General features: G+C 37.5%; 1 long non-coding RNA gene across 1 annotated transcript in view; it reads left to right on the top strand.

The window, feature by feature from the left end:
- Positions 1 to 19,758, top strand: part of LOC120886364 (uncharacterized) — a 93,947-nt gene extending 74,189 nt beyond the window's left edge. Inside the window, exon 6 of the long non-coding RNA XR_013429705.1 lies at positions 19,660 to 19,758. This is a non-coding gene — a long non-coding RNA (uncharacterized LOC120886364). The remainder of the gene's footprint in view (positions 1 to 19,659) is intronic.
- Positions 19,759 to 20,131: the final 373 nt, after the last annotated feature.

A 20,131-nucleotide genomic window follows, 5' to 3' on the forward strand; every position in this document is an offset into this window, starting at 1 on the left:
CAGAAGTTCAGCATTAATATTAAAAATGCAATTTTAGTATTTTTGTTAGAAATCGCTCTCTCTTAGTGACAGGAAACTGACAGATCCCATGGCCTACTTTTATTTCTTAAAAGCAAGATGTACTTGGAGTACCACAGTCAGAAGGCCTGGACCCAGATTCTTGTTCTACAGAGAAGTTACTGAACCTTCTAAATTTATTTAATGCAGAGTCCGAGTGCTTAGAAAACTCACAATGACCAGGATAGTATTTCTTATGTGCCAGACAATGTTCTACACATTTATATGTTAAGTAACTCATTTCATCTTCACCCTGAATATTGAGGATAGGAAATATTGTTGTCCCCAACTTATAGATGAGTAAACTAAAGCAGAGATATTTGAATTTGCTTAGTCACAGACATAGGAAGTAGAAGACCCATGTTCATATGCAGACTATTGAACGCTAGCATCAACATTAATACTTACCTCACTGTCCTGCCTCCTAGAGGCCACTGTGGAGATTAAATGTACTCACATATACAACTACATAGAGGTACCTGATGCAGAATAAATGCCATGAAGATGTAAGCTCTTGTTAATGAGAGACAGTATAACTTCATGATTAGGAACAAGGCCTCTGGAGCCGTGGTGCCCAGCTTCAGACCCTGACTCCCCCTTTATAACTTGTATGACCTTGGACAGTTACTTAACATCACTATTCTCACTGTGAATGAAGATGATAATAGTTGATCTTGCAGGTTTGTCATACAGATGAAGTGAATTAATATTTCTAAAGCACTGAAAGCAGTGTCAATACTCATTAGATGCTACACAAATATTGATAAAATAACATTCTCCTTCATGGCCTTAAAAATGTACCAAAACCACAAAGAGTAGGTCTTACTAATTACACATGTTCACATCTCCAAGTGTAAGTAGTCTTGTATAAAATCCCTAAATAGCTAGTACATAATATTGATTTATCCCACGCAAGTAACCCTGGGCTGTACGTTTTTAGGACTGTTCCTAGATACTGTAACCTGTGCAGAATTAACCATCCAGACAGGTCCTGTGTCATGTACCTTGGCCTTGTCACCATCTGCCTTTTATGCTCAGAGACTCGGATGCTCAGTGTCATATTTCATGATGCCAAGTCAGACTGGCAGACACCACAGGAATGAAGATAGAAAAACAGATACCAGCAAACAGAGATATGGAAAATTGTGGTATATATATATATATATGTATTAAGAATTGTAATGCAAAAAATAAAGTACATGTGTAAAGGCATTAAAAAAAAGATAGTGTAAAGCAAAGACAGTGCTTCTGCTCAAAATTCATGAAGGATCACATGGAAAATCTATAGACAATAATTAAATTATTAGCACCAAAAAAAAAAAGAAAAGAAAAACAGATAAAATGTCTTTGTTTACAGTGAAAAATGTAACTGTCTATCAGACAGAACTGTTCACAACTTGGTGGGGGCATTCTGTGTCTGCAGCTAAAGAGGAAGATGCTTCAGGACCAGGACATCAGAAAAGGGGTTTCATTCATTCATTCATTGGGTGGTAACAACCACCTGGAAGATAGCCAGCTTGACACAGATACTCAGTAAGACTATGAGAATGGGTGCATGAGTGCATAAAGGAGTTAGCATACACCAATCAGATGATGGAATATTTCAGCCAGGCAGGAAGCATGTCTCATGTTGGTCTGACCAAGCAAATGCTTCCAGGCAATACCTTGATGTCATTATCTCTGACATCTCTGGCTGATGACATCATCATCTTTGTTTCTTCAGTTAAGAGCTGGTCACCTTCTGTTTTTAGAAACACTTTCTCTTCACATGTGTGAGTAAATCCAGGCACTTTCTTTGGAGATAGTCCATCCTGTGAGACTCACTTTGCTTATCTTTGCACTAATCTTGTTGGTACACCCCCCATACACCTTATAGAGTCAGTTTTGTCCATGATTCTACTTTGTCCATAATTTGAAAAAAAGAAAAAAAATTCCTCTAGACACTTGGAGCTAAAATCAAGCTTTACTGGGAAAAATAATAGAAAGGCAGAGTAAAGGTTTATGTAGACATATTTACAGATCCTCAACCCCTGCACAACAGTGGAAGGTGCTCTAGTGCTTTCTTTCTGTTTGTTTTTCATCTGTTTCTCATGCATTTCTTCCTTGGGATGTAATTTTAATAAGGATTTTCAGAAACACAAATATGGTTCATATTTTCCCAACTCAAAATCCCCCTCCAGGTTTTTGGAGCAGTTCTTATTGGTTCACTTTGCTTTCCTGGGCAAGTCATTCTTGAAACAGAATGTTCTCAGGGCTTCCATGCAAGTTCTGTGGGCTCTATAAAGAAGACTTTATCTCTGACATTCTGGCCTCCAAATAGAGATGAACACTTGAAATAAGTGCAATCAAAAGAACTTTATTTTTTAAATTCAGAGCTTAGCCTTCAGTAAAAATCTTTTGTTTTATTCTTTCAAGCACCAGGGTGTACTTGAAGCACAAATTCTATGAGAGCTGACATTGGCTAAGTTGTTCCTACATTGTCAGTGGGTTATAGATTATGTTTTGAATTCATTTGTTATGTGTTTTGGAGATTGATTTAAAAGTAGTATCTAGTGAAAAGTGGCATTCTCTGGTTTCCAATATTAAATAAGGAGGCTTTGAAAAAAATGTAATTTATACACAGGCAAATAGTGACTCTTCCCCATTGAGGATAAGGATTCCAAACACTCAGGGACACATTTGTGTGGACCCCACATGCATCTTACACCCATCTGTGGTTTTCCCAGAGAGATGAACAATTGCAATCAACAGCTTATCTTAAAACTTCCTTTAGTTTGTCTTCATCAGATTAATTTCCAAAGATACTGGCTAATTAACCAAATGGTCAGTTTCATAGATGTCTGAGCCCTGTGCTCTTAATAAACTTTCTCTTTAGCAGTGAGAACATTTAAAGAATGTAATGAAAAGATGCAAATGAAAAGATGAAGCCAAAAATCAATCTTGTTAAATCACTAGCTTGTTATGGATGCCATGAACAGAAATAGATCCCTTTGATAATAAAACCTAAATCGACCAAGAATAATTTAAAGATAAATGATGTCCTATTGTTAAGCAGTTGCCCTATTCTAGCTAGTCTCAAAACAAATGCTTTTTTAAAAAACTTTTTAAATTTTATTAAATATTACATTTTATGTTTGTGGGATTCAGGTGATTCAATGTACATTGAATTGTGAAAAGATCTGTCACCTCAAATGCTTATCAAGTCTTTGTGGTTAAAACATTTAAAATCCTATGTTTTAGTTATTTTGAATATACAATACAGGTATATTATAGCATGTTTCACAATAGCCAAGTGTCCATTAATGGACGAAAGGATTCTCAAAATGTGGCATTTGTACCCAATGAATATTATTCAGCCTTCAAAAATTAACAACAGCATGGATGAACTTGGAGGACATTATATACTTAGAGGACATTATGTTAAGTGAAGTAAGCCAGACACAGACAAATATCATATGCTTTTACTATATAAGTATTTTCTAAAAAAGTGGAACAAGTGCTTTTTAAATCTTTAAGAGAGGTTTAGGTATATACCGCATTTAAAGTAGAAAATTATAGAATCTTTTACAGCTGGTAGAAACTAACGATTTCACAGTCCCAATTCCTTGTTTTGTAGTTCAAATAGAACTGAAGCAGAAATTGATTTAAGTGTCCTTCATTCATATAAGTTGAAGTGAGTCCTGTATGTAAAAGCATCTACAAATTAAATATATATGTATGTGTGTATAAAATATAAATATAAATATATATATTTTTTTTTTCTTTCACATCTATTTTCCAAATTCAGCCCTTCAAAATGATGGCGTATTAACAGCACCAGCTTCCTGTTGCCTTCAGTGCCTTGAACCCTCACGAAGTAAATCCATTCCTGTACAGCCTTTTTCCTCCAAAACCAAACAACCATTTCTGTGCTCCTACCACATGCAGGGTCAGCACAAGGTCAGGTATGCACCAGGGCCTTAGAATTATACAGTGCAGAGATATCTAAAGTGTCAGCACACTATCACTAGTTTCTGATTTTGTTGTAGGAGCATATTCAGGGACTACTTTAGACTATTTTTTTTCCCAATTTGGCAAATAAAAAAAATGAGTCACAATGCAGATCTTGAGCCACTTTTTCTGACTCTGTTCTCTTTCTACCATGGACACAGTTTTGGAAAGCTTGTCAAGGCAGGAAACAGTTTAGTAGCCTGGCCCTGGCAGGTTACTTCTGTTTTCTCCCTTCTCTCTCAGAAGTTTGCTGCTAGAAGTTTCCTGATGCTCTGCCCTGCACTACCATTGAAGATTTGAGATCACCTGCACTGAGCTATGTCTAGGGAGCCAATTTATTTCTATTTTATTCATTTATTAGATTTATTGTCTCCCTTCTTAAATAAAAGAGGATCCTACTTGCATACTGAAAAATGCCTAATTAAAGAAGGTGGAGATTAAAGAAAGCCTTTATTTCTCTGGCAGTAGCCCCCTGGAAGCATGTGAATATAGGTTTTTCCCCTCCATTTTACTTCTCTTTGACAGAAGGCAGCCAGGTCCTTTGGGTCACCAAACCCCTCCATTCTGAAAATTGCCATTCCTTTTTTTTTTATTTCTGGATTGCTTTCTCTGCTACAGCATGCACAAGTACCTAGGCTCAGCTTCTGAGAGTTCTCTTTGGAGACAAACACTGATGAACACTCTGCCTCAGCCAGAAGGAGGCTCTTGTACTGTGGACATCTGTCCCATTCCCCCTTCCTAGGCTCCTGTGCCTCCCCCCAGCTCCCCCTGCACATTGCCATACAGCCTGTCCCAGGAATCAGGGACCAAAGTTTCCTGTAGAAATAGTGAGTCTCTATTGTAAAAATTATTGTCAACATTCACTACCCCCACCTCTTTTATTCTTTCCTGTGTGCATGTTTATTATTGGAGGCCTAATCTTTACCCCCACCACTCAAATATGTTTGTGTACCTTCTTCTATGTCAAGAACAATAGAAGCCTTTGAATTCCCAGTCACAGTGTACCAATACAAGTGAAAATGTTTGTGTAACTGCTGGGGGTAGGGGTTCTGCAATAGGGCTAAATGTAGTCCAAAAAGAAAAAAATCCATATAGTGATTCATTTAGGTAGATGGAGTTTCCAGAAATGCTTTGGAATATTTCAGTTCCAAATGCAACTCACATTAGGAGTTACCCCACTATTGGTTTTACTCACAAATATTCTCTGCTTGTATAGCATAGTCACAGTCAGATCTTTGAATTTTGGCCCTAAAATTCCTTCTATCAATAAATATGTTCTATATCAATACCTGGACCAAGATTGTCCCAAGAGACAATAGAGAAGAATAGTTATTTAGGTTATCAACTCTAGAGTTGGGCTGCTCAGGCTCAGATACCAAATCTGCAAGTAGCTTATAAATCAATATTACCTATAATTCTTATTGTTCACATTAAAATTCTAAAGATTCCAAAAGACACAAAGCTTGGTAGCAGAGAGAGAGTTCAAACTGCAGCCCAAGTGTAGTGTATATTCATATGGTTTCATAAAAGCCAATACATTCTATACCTGCTAATGTACCAAAGGGGAAACTTGGGTTTTTACCAGCATCCTGTGTTCTCCTCCAAAGTACAGATTATTATCATCATAAACTTCCAAACAAAAGGTACATATGGGTTGGAAAGACAATAAGCTCTATCATAAGCTGAGAGAAGCACATTTTTCTGTAGTTTTTGATGACTGTCAGAAATTGACCAGTTCTAATAGCAGCAAAGGATATTGCTTCATGCTTGGGTATCCTAAACGATAGGTGGACTACATGTAAGTGAAGAGAGCATAGTTTCAAGCACCAGCACAGTTTATTCTGGTTTTATCTAGGCTTTATTGAAAGCAATTTCTGGGATAGCAATTACATGGGAATGTTTTAGAGAGGAGCCTGAGAGAGCACTGGAGAACACCAAAAGGCTAAGGTATGTTTTCTTGGGAAAGAGAATAAAATACTGGACGAGGAACAGAGGGAGAAATAAGAGTGAAATATAAAAAAGGTGTGTCCCCTAGGCTGTTCTGCAGCCTGTGTGTGTTGAGTGGGTGAATAACCAGACACCACCTTCTGCTTGGCTAGAGGTTGACCAGATGTCTGGAAGTGGCCAGTCTTGATATGTGTCAAGGAGGTAGGAGATGGATGGGGCACTGAGCTGCAGGTGTTCCTCCAAGCCACTTTTGAGGAGCACTTCATATGGGAGACACATCTGCAGTTTATGGAAGGGCTTCACAGTCCATAGTGATTGGTATTTGATGATTTCTAAGGAATTACCATTCTTTTTCTAAAGTGATATAATGGAATCATGGTTGTGTTCTTAAAAACAGATAGATAGATAGATAGATAGATAGATAGATAGATAGATAGATAGATAGATAGATTGATTGATTGATTCAGGCAGGAATGAAATGTAGATGTACCCTGGTAAATAATTATGATCATGGATTTGAGTACTTACAGGTGCCTCTCCACCCTGACTCATACCCAGAGTCTCATTATTTACAGAGTAACAAAGCAAAATGGACATTGAACATTTTAAGTAACCATTTATTAATAAGTTTCCAAAGCAAGTATCCTAGTAACACAATCAGAGCACTTGTATTCTGCTTCTATTTTACAAATGGAAAAGATTTTTTTCCTAACATTCTTTGATACTTGTATCACTTTAAACTTTTGTGAATTTGCACTCTGTCATTTTTATACATAAAATTTTTTTAATAAGACCATGATTGTGATTTAAATCATCATGTGCTATGGGCGGTATGAGAGCAATAAAAGTTATTTTTCAAATGACTTTTATTTTTTAAAAATCTTTATCTGGGATTTTATTACCACATATATCTGTCTAAATGGTTAGAAGGATATATGTGCATGTATCATAAGTAATTTCTTGTCAACCAGGAGTGATGTCACATGCCTTTAATCCCATCGGTTCAGGAGGCTGACACAGAAGAACAGTAAGTTCAAAGCTAGCCTCAGCAATTTAGCAAGGTGCTATGCAACTCAGTGAGACCTTATCTTTAAATAATACACACAAAAAGGGCTGGGGGTGTCGCTCAGTGGTTAAGTGCCCCTGAGTTCCATCCCCCCTACGAAAACAAAACAAAACAAATAATTTCTTTTCATGCTTTAAGAGTGACCCTATAAATTTTTATTTTCATTTATTTTCTTGTTTAAAGATGTTGGAGTTCTTGGTAGAGGAAAGGAAGAAAGAACTCAGAATGCTTGAGTTATTTTATTTTCAATTTCATTTCTTAAAAAGTTTTTCTTTATTTGATTTTGCTACAATGTGAGACACATAATGTGGAAATGCATGAACTTTATTCTAGTAAACTCAAATTCAGGGAAACCAAAATAAAAAATAGGAAGGCTTATAAAATGCCTGTAATCTCATTGGCTCCGGAGACTGAGGCAGGAGGATTGCAAATTCAAAGCTAGCCTCTGCAAATGTGAGGTGCTAAGCAACTCAATGAGATCTTGTCTCTAAATAAAATACAAAAAGGACTGGGGATGTGGCTTAGTGATAGAGTATCCTGAGTTCAGTTCCTGGTACCAAAAAAACAAAAGTAAGAAGAAAATAAGAAATTAAAATAATGATGAATCCAGGTGGAATAAGCCCATTTTGGAACTAAGATACTAGACAAAAATAATTTGAAAAAAGGGAAGTTAAAGATTGAAATTGAAAACAAGGCTATTGACTAAATTTATCTTTAAGACAAAATAATGTATACCATGTAATTGCTTATCCTTTTTAATTTTTAAACATAATTATTTTTAGTTGAATAAGTGAATAAAGTGAAAGTCAGATTATTAGCCAAAAAAGAGAGAATGATTGAAGGATTCTAAATGAAATTACAGACAGGGATTTTTCCAGGCTAGTTTAGTGTTTATGTGCAGCCTGTCCACTAATATTTGGTTTATACCAATTTATACCAACATAACCTTTAGGTGACCAAAAGGGTTTCATTATTTTAGGAATACATCTAGAAAGAAACAGTCTATAAAACTAATTATGGAGAGAAAGCCAGGAACATTTGCACAGTAAATGTTGACATCCCCTTTATTTCTGTCTAAAAGGAGGATTTTGTGGGAGAGTGTAGATGAAATGTGAACATCACCATGTGGTCTAGAGGAAAAGCGGCTCCGGGGGACAGCAGGAAGGCTATGCCTAATTTTAGTATAAAATGAGGAATAAAAACTATGAAGGAGTGAAGTCAATCTAGAAGATACAGGGCAAATGGCAAGTACCTACCAACCAGAGTGATCCAGGTAAAGGACACTGATCTGTGCAACAGGAAAACCTATTCCAGCCTAAGAAGGGATTTGTAATCATATGGGAGCCCCTGAAATTTATTAATGGAAAACACTACTTAATGTCATCATTTAGGTCATCATTTTTGACATTCATTCTAAAAAGTTGTCTTTTATTGTAGCTCCGGTGCCAATGTTCTTTTTTTTTACTGTCACCAATTAAAATTCCAGTGGACTGGGGAAATTTCCTAACCCTGTAATTCTGCCATAGTGCTCCACCTGAGAGCTATCTTTAGAAAATGCTGTTTTAACAGGCTGCTGGTTCTACTATTGAATTTAAGGTAAATAAAATATTCCCAAGTTTTCACCACTATAGAACAATTCTTATTGTATTTACTTCTCATTCATTAGTTGATTCTGATTGTTTCTTTTAAATGGTAACTTTCTTGGGATATTCTTACCAGTTGAGAAAAATGAACAGATCACATCCCATGTACCTGGCCATTTCAATTGCATTTTTCTTTCTCTGCAGCTGAAACCAAAAATTATTCATAAAAATTCTACAATCCTAACATAAGTAGCCTCAGGAGAGAGCAAATGCATCTATCACATAAGTGATGTTAAGGATTATTAATGCAGAAGCCAACTGTCTTCAGTGTCACCATTATAGCTTCAGTCCGTAATGTAGTGGCAGATCTTACCTTTTACATTTCACTTCTGCAAAAATGAAAAGATACCAATTGTGAAATTATGGACATAAGTGTTATGGCAGTATCATATTGAAAAATCACATGAAGTTTTGTAATAAAAACTTACTCAGTAACATGTCCAATTCTCTGACTGTTGAATAACTGATGTTATAATGCTTATTATAGATTATCGCCAGCAGCAACAGTAGTAATAATGGATCAAAAATTTAGGGCCGCTTTTATGTGTGTAGCAAGAGCTTTCAAATTAATGCATAAATCTGAGGTTCGTCTTTTTCCACATTCACGTTGCACCTCCAGTGTCTCCAGTTCTGATGGAGTGAACTGGAAACCAAAGAGCATGACAGTGTAGCCTAGTGCCTGGCCTCTCTGTAGCTGTGCCCTCTTGGGATCATTCCTCTTCCCTCTGTACTTTTTCTACTTGCTGTGACCCCACCACTCTCTCCTTCTGCTCCCAACCTCTCCATTAGAGCATTTCAGGACTGACATATCCAAAAAATGCCCTGTTCTTGGTTGCTCAGTCTTCACTATCCTGGCCCTGTGTCCTCATTCTGTCCTAAGGCCCTTGGTTTATTTATTTGCATAAAAAATAATAGGGACAACAGAAGTCCACCTGGACTTCAAAACTATCCCCCAAGAGAAGCTCCAGTCTTCTCTACTCTGATTCAGATGGAAGCCCTGCCAGTTTCCAGGGCAGCGTGGCCTGGGCCTGAACTTTGTCTCTGCTGTAAGGAGCCCTAGGACCCACCCTGACTATGCCAACTGAGCAACGCCTGCTTGGGGTCTCACTGGACCCCAGGACTATACCTTCCTGTCCTATGCTGATCTTCCTGTACCTATTTTGAAACATAGGTACAGGTGCTGTCCACTTTGAAACATCACCTTGAGCCATACTGCTTCTGTCTTTGAATACAAACCCCTAGAGCTAGAGTGGGGAACAGGATTGGAGAGGAGTAAGGCCAGAAGGGCCATGTTCTAGAAATCCTTTCCCTGCAGAGAGGTTGGGGCAGGCAGAGAAGCTTGGGAGCTGGCTGTGCTCATGAAGTTGGATTTTATTCTGTAGCAGCAGGAGGCCATTGAGGATGTTAAAGGAGGGAAGTGACCTGATGTAAAACCACTTTTAAAGAGGTTGTTTCTGTGTGGTTGACATGGTTTATCTTCTGGCTTTCTCTTGTGGGGATTGTGATGACTGCAGGGTACACTCCTGTCTTGTTGAGCCCTTCTAAATTGTTTTTGACATTCAGAAGAAGGCCCTGGTATAAAATAGAGGCAGACCACTGGATTTAAAACAGCTTCACAGCTCACAAGCTGTGTGACCTTGGGCAACTTTGACTTTTCTATGCCTTAACGTCCTTTGATAAAATCGAGACAATTGGATCCCATTACATAGAATGATGATTTTTTAAAAATAATCTAGTTGTAGATGGACAGAATGCCTTTGTTTTATTTGTTTATTTTTATGTGGAACTGAGGATTGAACCCAGTGCCTCATGCATGCTAGGCAAGCACTCTGCCACTGAGTTACAGCCCTAGCCCCATGATGGTGATTTTTATAGCTAATAGATAATATTTCAAACAGCACCTGGGCAGTAGAAATTAACTCAAAAGATGTTAGATTTTTGTGTTTTTGATGAAAAAACAGTTGGTATTTGTGCTTTGCTTTAAAAAATATATTTTTTAATATGCCACTGTGAGCTTTTAAAGACCTTGACTTCTCTGCAGCTTTTGTTAACACATGCACACACACACACACACACACACACACACACACAATACTCTATAGAAATTTGAAAATGAAAAGAAGGGGTACAAGTCATCTATCAAGGTTTGAAACTGTAATGTCTAATTTCTCTCTCTTCCCATGAACTAGAGGACCTCTCTGTACAAGAGAGCGCATGCTTGAATGTCTTTTACTTCTGCTTTGATTGTGTTTCATCTTTGTTCTTATTTTCTAGTTCTTTCTGTGCTTTTCTTTTGTTGTTCTGGTGCTTGGTGGAGGTGAATGTCCCCTATACACATTTCCTCCTCGGCAGAGAACTGCCTGTGCCAATTACAGTGGAGGAAATGGAATGTAGTATTGGCCTGATGATGTTGAATTTTCTAGACCTGAGCTTTCAAATGGTCGAGTCCCTTGTGGGGACAACTGCTGAGAATAACCTCCTTGCCTCTTGTACAAACATCTATAAATGTACCTCCACAGGTGGTTCCCACCCAGCCACAAACCATGGAAATCAAATGCAAGGCTATCAATTTCACTTTCTCATACCTCGAGAAAGGAGGATTTTTAGTTCTTCACCTGCTGTTTTGGATTCCTTGTCTTGGGAATTTAGTTCTTTGCTTACTCTGGGGGCAATCCCCAGGTGACCTTAAGAGATGAAGGTCATGGCAGAGAATGCTGATTTCCCCTATTGTTCCTCCCTGCATTTCAGTTCCATGAGGGCTTGGGCACCTGGGTACCCAATACACACCAGAGACACAGAATATTGGTGCAGGATGCTTGCCCTCCCTCAGACTCCACTAGGAGCTGCTAAAGTCACATGGAAGAGCTTTGGAGGTAGTCAGTTTGGCCTCTCCCTGGCCACTGGTACCCTTTTTGATTTTTGTCAAGAGACATGTGTCTTTGAGTAATAATTTATTCAGATCTCAGGAAATAATTTTAAATATGTCTAAAAGAAAAGAAAAATGAAATTGGTGAGTTTTGTTTATAAACTTTAAACTTGGGTGCCTTTCTTCTTCCATTCCAGGGCCCCTTGATTTTTCTAATATTATTATTTATTTTACTTATTTATATTTTATGTGGTGCTGAGGATCAAACACAAGGCACTTGCTCTACTGCTGAGCTATAACTCGAGCCCCCGCCCCCTACATTTTTAAAACAAACAAAATTTGAATGAAAATTTAAGAAAATATCTTGAATCCTCAGACAAGAATCTCTCATACCCACCTCTGAGCAATTTTTTTGTCACTGGGAAATATAATTTAATAGTCATACAAAAATAGACACATTTAAAATGACATTTTGTGAATATATTTAATACCTGAGCAACATAAGTTACCCAACTTGAACCTTGACAGATGAATCTTCGTTATAACAATTTTAATTAACTAGAAATATTATGTTTTGATATTCACTGTGTTCACCTCTCAATGTTATTTTATATTCTGCATCATTCAGACTCCAATTTGCTTAAAAACCAATATAGTGAATCATACCATAAAGTGCAACCTATTATATCACTGTGTAAAGTGTGAGAAGTCATTCATAATCGCAGTCCAGTTGGGAAAAATCTTATCTTTTTCAGGTAATTTCACACTTAAGGTACAGTGGGAAATGCCTTGAGAAGGGAACTGGCATGGGTCACGCTGATGATGAGGCCCTGTGCCCTTGTTACTTTTTTCTTAATTAATTAACTTATTTATTTTACAGTTGAATATATTTTGACATATAGTACACAAATAGAGCACAGCTTCTCATTCTTCTGACTGTACATGGTTCAGGGTCACTCCAGTAGTGTAATCATCCATGAATACGGAGTAATAATGTCTGCCTCTTTCTGCCATCCTTTCCATCCCCCCAACCCCACTCCTCCACTCACTCCCCTCTACACAAACCAAAGTTCCTTTATTCTTCCCTACCTCATCCCACTAGGGATCAGCATTGGCTTATCAGAGGAAACATTTGGCTTTTGGTTTTCTGGGATTGTTTATTTCACTTAGCATGATATTCTCTCACTCCATCCGTTTACCTGAAAATGCCATAATTTCATGCTTATTTAAGGATGAGTAATATCCCATTGTGTATGTGTACCACATTTTCTTTATCCATTCATCTTTTGAAGGGCATCTAAGTTGGTTCCATAGTTTAGCTATTGTGAATTGAGCAGCTATAAACATTGATGTGGCTGTGTCACTGTAATATACTAATTTTAAATTCTGGGTAGGATATATGGTGGGATAGCTGGGTCAAATGGTGGATCCATTCCAACTTTTCTAAGGAATCTCCATACTGCTTTCTATAGATCTTGTACCACCTTGTAGTCCCATCAACAATGTATGATGTACCTTTTTCCCCACATCCTCGTCAACACTTATTATTGCTTGTATTCTTGATAATTGCCATTCTGACTGAAGTGAGAGGAAATCTAAGAGTAGTTTTGATTTGCATTTCTCTAATTGCTAGAGATGTTGAACATTTTTTCATTTGCTTTCTTCTTCTGTAAAGTGTCTGTTCGTTCCTTAGCCCATTTATTAATTAGGTTATTTGGGGTTTTTGGTGTTAAGTTCTTTGAGTTCTTTATATATTCTGGATATTAGTGCTCTGTTGGAGACACCTCCAACAGAGGTGTGGTAAAGATTTTTTCCCATTCTTAGGCTCTCTCATCACATTATTGATTGTTTCCTTTGCTGAGAATAAGCTCTTTAGTTTGAATCCATCCTATTTATTGATTCTTGATTTACTTCTTGTGCTTTAGAAGTCTTTTTCAGGAAGTCAGGTCCTAACCAACATGATGAAGATTTGGGCCTACTTTTTCTTCTATTAAGCACAGGGTCTCTGTTCTAGTGTCTAAGCCTTTGATCCACTTTGACTTGATTTTTGTGCAGGGTGAGAGATAGAGGTTCAATTTCATTTTGCTACCTATGGATTTGCATTTTTTCCCAGCACCATTTGTTGAATAGGCTATCTTTTCTCTAATATGGTTTTTGGCATTCTGTCTAGTATGAGATAAACATATTTATGTGGGTTTGTCTTACTGACTTCTATTTTGTACCATTGATTTACATGTGTATTTTGATACCAATACCATGCCATTTTTATTACTATTGCTGTGTAATATATTTTAAGGCCTGGTATTGTGATGCCTCCTGTTTCATTCTTCTTGCTAAGGACTGCCTTGGCTATTCTGAGTTTCTTATTCTTCCAAATGAATTTCATGATCACTTTTTTCTAGTTCTATGAAAAATTTCATTGGGATTTTTAATAGGAATTGCATTAAATCTGTATAACAGTTTTGGTAGTATGGCCATTTTGACTATATTAATTCTGTCTATCCAAGAGCAAGGTAGATCTTTCCATCTTCTGAGGTCTTCTTCGATTTCTTTCTTTAATGTTCTGTAGTCTTCATTGCAGAGGTCTTTTACCTCATTTTTTAGATTGATTCCCAAGTATTTTTTAGGCTGTTGTGAATGGGATGGTTATTCTAATTTCTCTTTCAATGGATTCATCACTTATGTATAGAAATACATTTTATTTATAGATATTGATTTTATATCCTGCTACTTTGCTGAATTCGTGTATTGGTTCTAGAAGTTTTCTGGTGGAATTTTTTGGCTCTTTTAAATATAGAGTCATGTCATCAGCAAATAGTGATAGTTTGAGTTCTTCTCTTCCTATTAATATTCCTTTAATTTCTTTCATCTGTCTGATTGCACTAGCTAGAGTTTCAGGAACTATGTTGAATAGAAATGGTGAAAGAGGACATCCCTTCTTGTTCCACTTTTTAGAGGGAATGCTTTCCATTTTTCTCCATTTAGAATGATGTTGGCCTTGGGCTTAGCATAGATACCTTTTACAATGTTGAGGTATGTGCCACTATCCCTGGTTTTTCAAGTGCTTTGAACATGAAGAGGTACTATATTTTGTCAGATGCTTTCTCAGCATCTATTGAGATAATCATATGATTCTTGTCTTTAAGTCTTTTGGTGTGATGAATTACGTTTATTGATTTTCATATGTTGAGTGAACCTTGCATCCCTGGGATGAAACCCACTTAATCATTGTGCACTATCTTTTTGCTATGGTTTTTTTATGCGATTTGCCAGAACTTTATTGAGAATTTTTGCATCTAAGTTCATCAGGGCTATTGGGCTAAAGTTTTCTTTCTTTGATGTGTTTTTGTCTGGTTTTGGAATCAAGATGATACTAGCCTCATAGAATGAGTTTGGGAGGGTCCCTCCTTTTCTATTTCATGAATAATTTGAGGAGTATTGGTATTAATTCTTTTTTGAAGGTCTTGTAGAACTCCGCTGAGAATCTGTCTGGTCCCAGGCTTTACTTGGTTGGTAAGTTTTTAAAAAAATATATTTTTAGTTGTAGATGAACCCAATAGTTTTATTTTGTGTATTTAGTTTTTTTATGTGGTTCTGGGGATGGAACCCAGTACCTTGCGCAAGCTACACAAGGACTCTACCACCCAGCCACAATCCCAGCCTGGTTGGTAAGCATTTGATGGTATCTTCTATTTCCTTGCTTGCAATTGATCTGTTTTAATTGTGTATGTCCTCCTGATTGAGTTTGGGCAGATCATATGCCCCTAGAAATTTGTCCATGTCTTTGGGATTTTCTGTTTTACTGGAGTATAAATTTTCAAGACACTTTTCAATCTTCTGTATTTCACTAATGTCTGTCATGATATTTCCTTTTTCATCATGAATTTTGAGTTTTCCCTCTCCTTTTCGTTAGGGTGGCTAAGGGTTTATCAATTTCATTTATTTTTTTCAGATAACTAGTTTTTTGTTTTGTCATGTTTTTTTCAATTGTTTCTTTTGTTTCAATTTCATTGATTTCAGTCCTGATTTTAATTATTTCCTGTTTTCTACTACTTTTGGTGATGATTTGTTCTTTTTCTAGGGCTTTGAAATGTAATGTCAGGTCATTTATTTGTTGACTTTTTATCTTTTAATGAATGAGCTCAATGTAATGAACTTTACTCTTAACACAGCCTTCACAGTGTCCCAGAGATTTTGATAAGTTGTATTGGAGTTGTTCTTTCCTGAAGTAATCTTTTACTGCCTGTATTTTATATCTTTGTTGGAGTAATTAATTATTGCCTATAATTTCTGGCTTATATTATTTGTGCTTCTCAGATCATTTTGATTCTGTACACTCTCGACTCCTTCTCAGACATTTTATCTACTGTGCTGTCAAAAGATTCTATTATTGTAGCATCTTGGTTTGTTTGGAGCATTTTCTTGCCCTGTTTGTTTCATGTTGTTCATGTGTCTTTCTCTCTGGCAGTGTGGATCTGAGGTATTAAGGTTTGTACTCTATAATCTTGTATAATCCTGCAGGTTACTAATACCTCACTTATGGTGTAAACAGGCCTGGGTGGACCTTGGTGATGGTCTTCCTGGTCCTGGATATTGTCTCTAGATGGAATCTAGCTGGGAGAGCCATGCATTGGTAGATGAAGAGGGCCACAGCTCAGTCAGTATCATCCTCTGTGCCTTGCCCAGGGTCCGTCTGCTCCGCTTCCTGCAATTTACCTGTTGAGCTGCCATGTGACAAGAGAGAAGGTTACACATAAAATGTTGATTGATTTGTTGTCACAGAAGTAAAGGAAGGCAGAGACAAAGAAGAGAAGGCAGAACTGAACCAAGAGGAAAGGTGGTACCCTCTACTTACACTTTTTTCTTTCTTTCTGGGATCAACTTAGAATAGTTTTTGTGTTCAGTTTTGTTTTTAAATTTTGCACCAGATTATTTTAGTTCTTCTGGATTCTGAACCCTAAATTTAGCCTTGGAAAAAACCTGATCTCATTTATTTTTTTTCCTATCTTAATCTTCTTTTCTAGTCCAGGTCAATGGGTAAGAAAATCATGAAGACTAAAATATATGTTATCAGCCATCTGAGCCATTAATGCTTGTAAGCACACTTTATTTCAAACAAAATGCAAAGTTACTCATATAAAACCCAAGCAGCATTAAATGACCATCAGCTCAGTGGTGAGGTGGCCTGGCCACGTATTGGATGACATTTTTACAAGTGTATTTCCTTCTCAATCAGAGAGAAATGGGATTTGTTTTGATTCACAGAATAGGTAGGTTTGGACTAGTCAAAAGATTCAAAACAATAAATTGTGTTTATTGTGTTTCACAATGACAACTCCATAGCACACCAGGTGACACTGGTTAGAAGGCAGATGCCCTTGATGCTGTAGAGCAGGAGAGATTTGAAAACACACCCAGGACAATTAAATCTGAGGCTCATAGAACAGCAGCATCTTTTTAAAGTTCCATTAATTTTCATCTGTGGTTCATGGATAAGAACCAGTGCTTCCAATAGTGAACAGAGACTGGGCAGCTAGGATTGAACTCTGGCCACCCAAGCAATCAACTGAGCTAAGTTTCCAAGCAAAGCCTTGGGCAGGGAGACTTAGAAGAGAGATCTGTTTAGTGATTGCCTGCAGTTGTTCAATGTCATTGCGCCCCGACAATGCTCTGAGGAGAGAGTGATAGTCACACTCATTCTGAAGAAACCATTGCAAAAGATGCCCTCCACGTGTATGAAGATGTGAATTTGATGTCAACACACCTTATATATAATCAGAGATATGATAAATTATGGTATGATGGTGTATTAAGAATTGTAATGCAAAAATAAATAAATAAAGAGTAAAAAAAAAAGATGCCCTCCTTTCCATGAACTGAAAAGGAATAAAGGGGCTGCATTTTCAAGCATCTGCAGATAATCTTAATGTTATTCAATACTTAGCATATGATGAATATAACATTTAAATACAGATGATTTGTACGTATGCATGCAGACTCATTCATTCATTCATCTATTTGTGGAGCTTCTGCTTTGTGCCAGGTTTTCCAGAAGGACACCAAGGGAGTAGAAGGAAGCCAAGGGTGCCCTGTTTCCCTCCAGGGGGGACTTGAACTCAGTAATCACAGGGTGTTGCCTACCAAGAAAGGATAAGCAAAGCAGCACTTTGGAATCACAGAACAGGGCTCCTAGCATAGAAGGTCTTTGGTACAAAAGGATGTTTCCCATTGGAAAAAGAGAAGAAAGGTGGCTTTTTTCCCTGCATTTACATGCTGTCCATGACAAAAGACCATCTAACTCTTTCACTATAGCCACAGCCATCAGAGCCATTTCTGATAAAGGTGGCACAGGTCTGTGTACCTAATGAAGTCCACCTCTTTGCTTCAGGGGTCCCATTGGGAAGACTGTGTCTGCACAAAGATGGACTCAGTGCATTTTTTTTTTCTCATGAATAAGTAACAACCTATTAAGTATACAGTGAACGTAGCTCTGTGCAAACTAAAAATGTGGTGATTGATGGAATCCGATATTTACTTGTCCCCTCTGTAACCTTAGATTAAAGTCACTGAAATCTTCAGCCTAGACTTCAGGAGAATGGCACGCACATACCAAGGGAATGGGCTGAGATGGATGATGTGGCTTCACAGGAGGTGGCGTGCATGGTCCCATCCCCAAAGGGATTAGATACAGAGACATCAGGAAACTCAGCAAGTCATTGAGGGAGGATAGGAGTGTACTCAGAAGCAGCAGAAAGGAATACTCAGAGTGCATGTTCTGGAGGATGGGGAAGGAGGCCTGGGCAGGGGTGAGAGGGAAGAAGAATTGAACAAGAACCAATTGCTAGTTGCTCCAGAGGAATGCGAGGGTGATTGAAGGGGCCTTGGGGTGTGCCATTATTGCTCAGTGTTCAGACCTCAGCACAGAAATGATCATTAATAAACACCTTAAATGTACCTGTTGTCCTTCTGTTGCTTTGCCATTCATAAAATGCTCACATGTGTATTAATTCTGCAGTTGCTTCACATAGCCTTGAGAAGACACTGAGGCCCACAGTGGCTTAGTAACCTTCCCCAAATCACATAGCAAGGTAAAAGGCAGAAGCAATCTCAAATTCAAATATTTGAGTTCCAGATCCAGTAATCTGTAATGTCAAGATCCTGCAGTACAAGGGGGTCTTGGATCTGAATGTGCCTGATTATTTGCAAAAATCTTCATACATCATGTGACTCTCTGAGCCTTTGAATTTGAATTTTCTCACATTTCTACTTGTTGTCTCAAGATTTATACTGTTACATTTATAGCCTCAAGTATGCATGGGCATCAAATAGAATTTGGGCTTTAAAAAAAATCTGGATTAAAAGAAATTTTAAACTACAGCTTTGTGCACCAGATGGCATCATTATTCCTGGAATTTTGTAACCCACAAACTCCCCCATAAATACTACCTCTTTTTTTCCTTAAGCCATAGGGAAGAGTTTTCAATGCTCTGCCAAGAGTTAAGAAATTTGAAGCCTGGCCGTGTTCTGCCAGGAATCTTTGTGTTCACTGAGAAGTACAACTGCTTAAAACTCTTAACTTCTCTCTCACTTTAGAAAGTCAGGCAGAAAATAATGGATTAATTTGACAGATAACACCAAGTAAGAAAAATATTAGAAAGAAGAAAAAGCCATTTTTCCTATACAGGCTCATTTCTTTCTCTTTACCACTTCCCTGGAGTATCTGCCAATTGTTAGCAGAAAGAGTAATGTTATCCATTTTTTTAAAAATTTCACTCTTGAATATTATGGAGATAAATAGCTGAATGATGGAGAAATAACTTTCATAGTAGTAGTTTAACAGGGGTAGAAAGAGCTTCAGTGCAGATAACATTTGATGACATGAGAAACTTGTATCATGAATGAAGGAGTTGATATTTCTTTGGGTGCAGTTTGAGAAAGATCACCTTTTTTCAGCTACACTAGAGAGTTCTGTCCATCTATAAAAATGAGAGATCTGTTTGGGTATTGATAGATTTATTTGCAAGTCCAGAAATTCTGTAGTTGAATACCTAACAAAGAAAAATAAAAAGCTCTCTTCCATTTTGCTTCAGGGCCAATGCAGGAGACCATTTATGACTTCTGGAGGATGGTGTGGCATGAAAACACAGCGAGCATAATCATGGTGACCAACCTTGTTGGGAGTGGGAAGGGTAAGCTAATGTCCACTACACATGGCCCTTTTGTTCCTTGCTTAGTTGGTAATAGAAAGTAAGGTATGAGCCAAGCTCTTGAAGTATTATGTATACTCCAAAAAACATTAACGACTCCACCTCCTCCTATTGCTTGCTGCACTTGCTTATAAATTATCAGTAAACAGCTCAAATTGCTTTCATTTGTTGTGATAGCAACAGACAGGAAAAGCACTCAAGATTTAAAAGCCATTGTTATCTGGCTATATTGAGCACACAAAAATACCTCTACGCATGCATGCTGGTTGTTGGGTGTCAAAACTCCATGGGTGTTGCATCAGACATGACTGCATTCCTTAACTCAGGAAAATTGTCTCTAAAAACAGCATGGAAT

The sequence above is a fragment of the Ictidomys tridecemlineatus genome, chromosome 13 (genome assembly GCF_052094955.1).
Source record: "Ictidomys tridecemlineatus isolate mIctTri1 chromosome 13, mIctTri1.hap1, whole genome shotgun sequence".
Lineage (NCBI taxonomy): Eukaryota > Metazoa > Chordata > Mammalia > Rodentia > Sciuridae > Ictidomys > Ictidomys tridecemlineatus.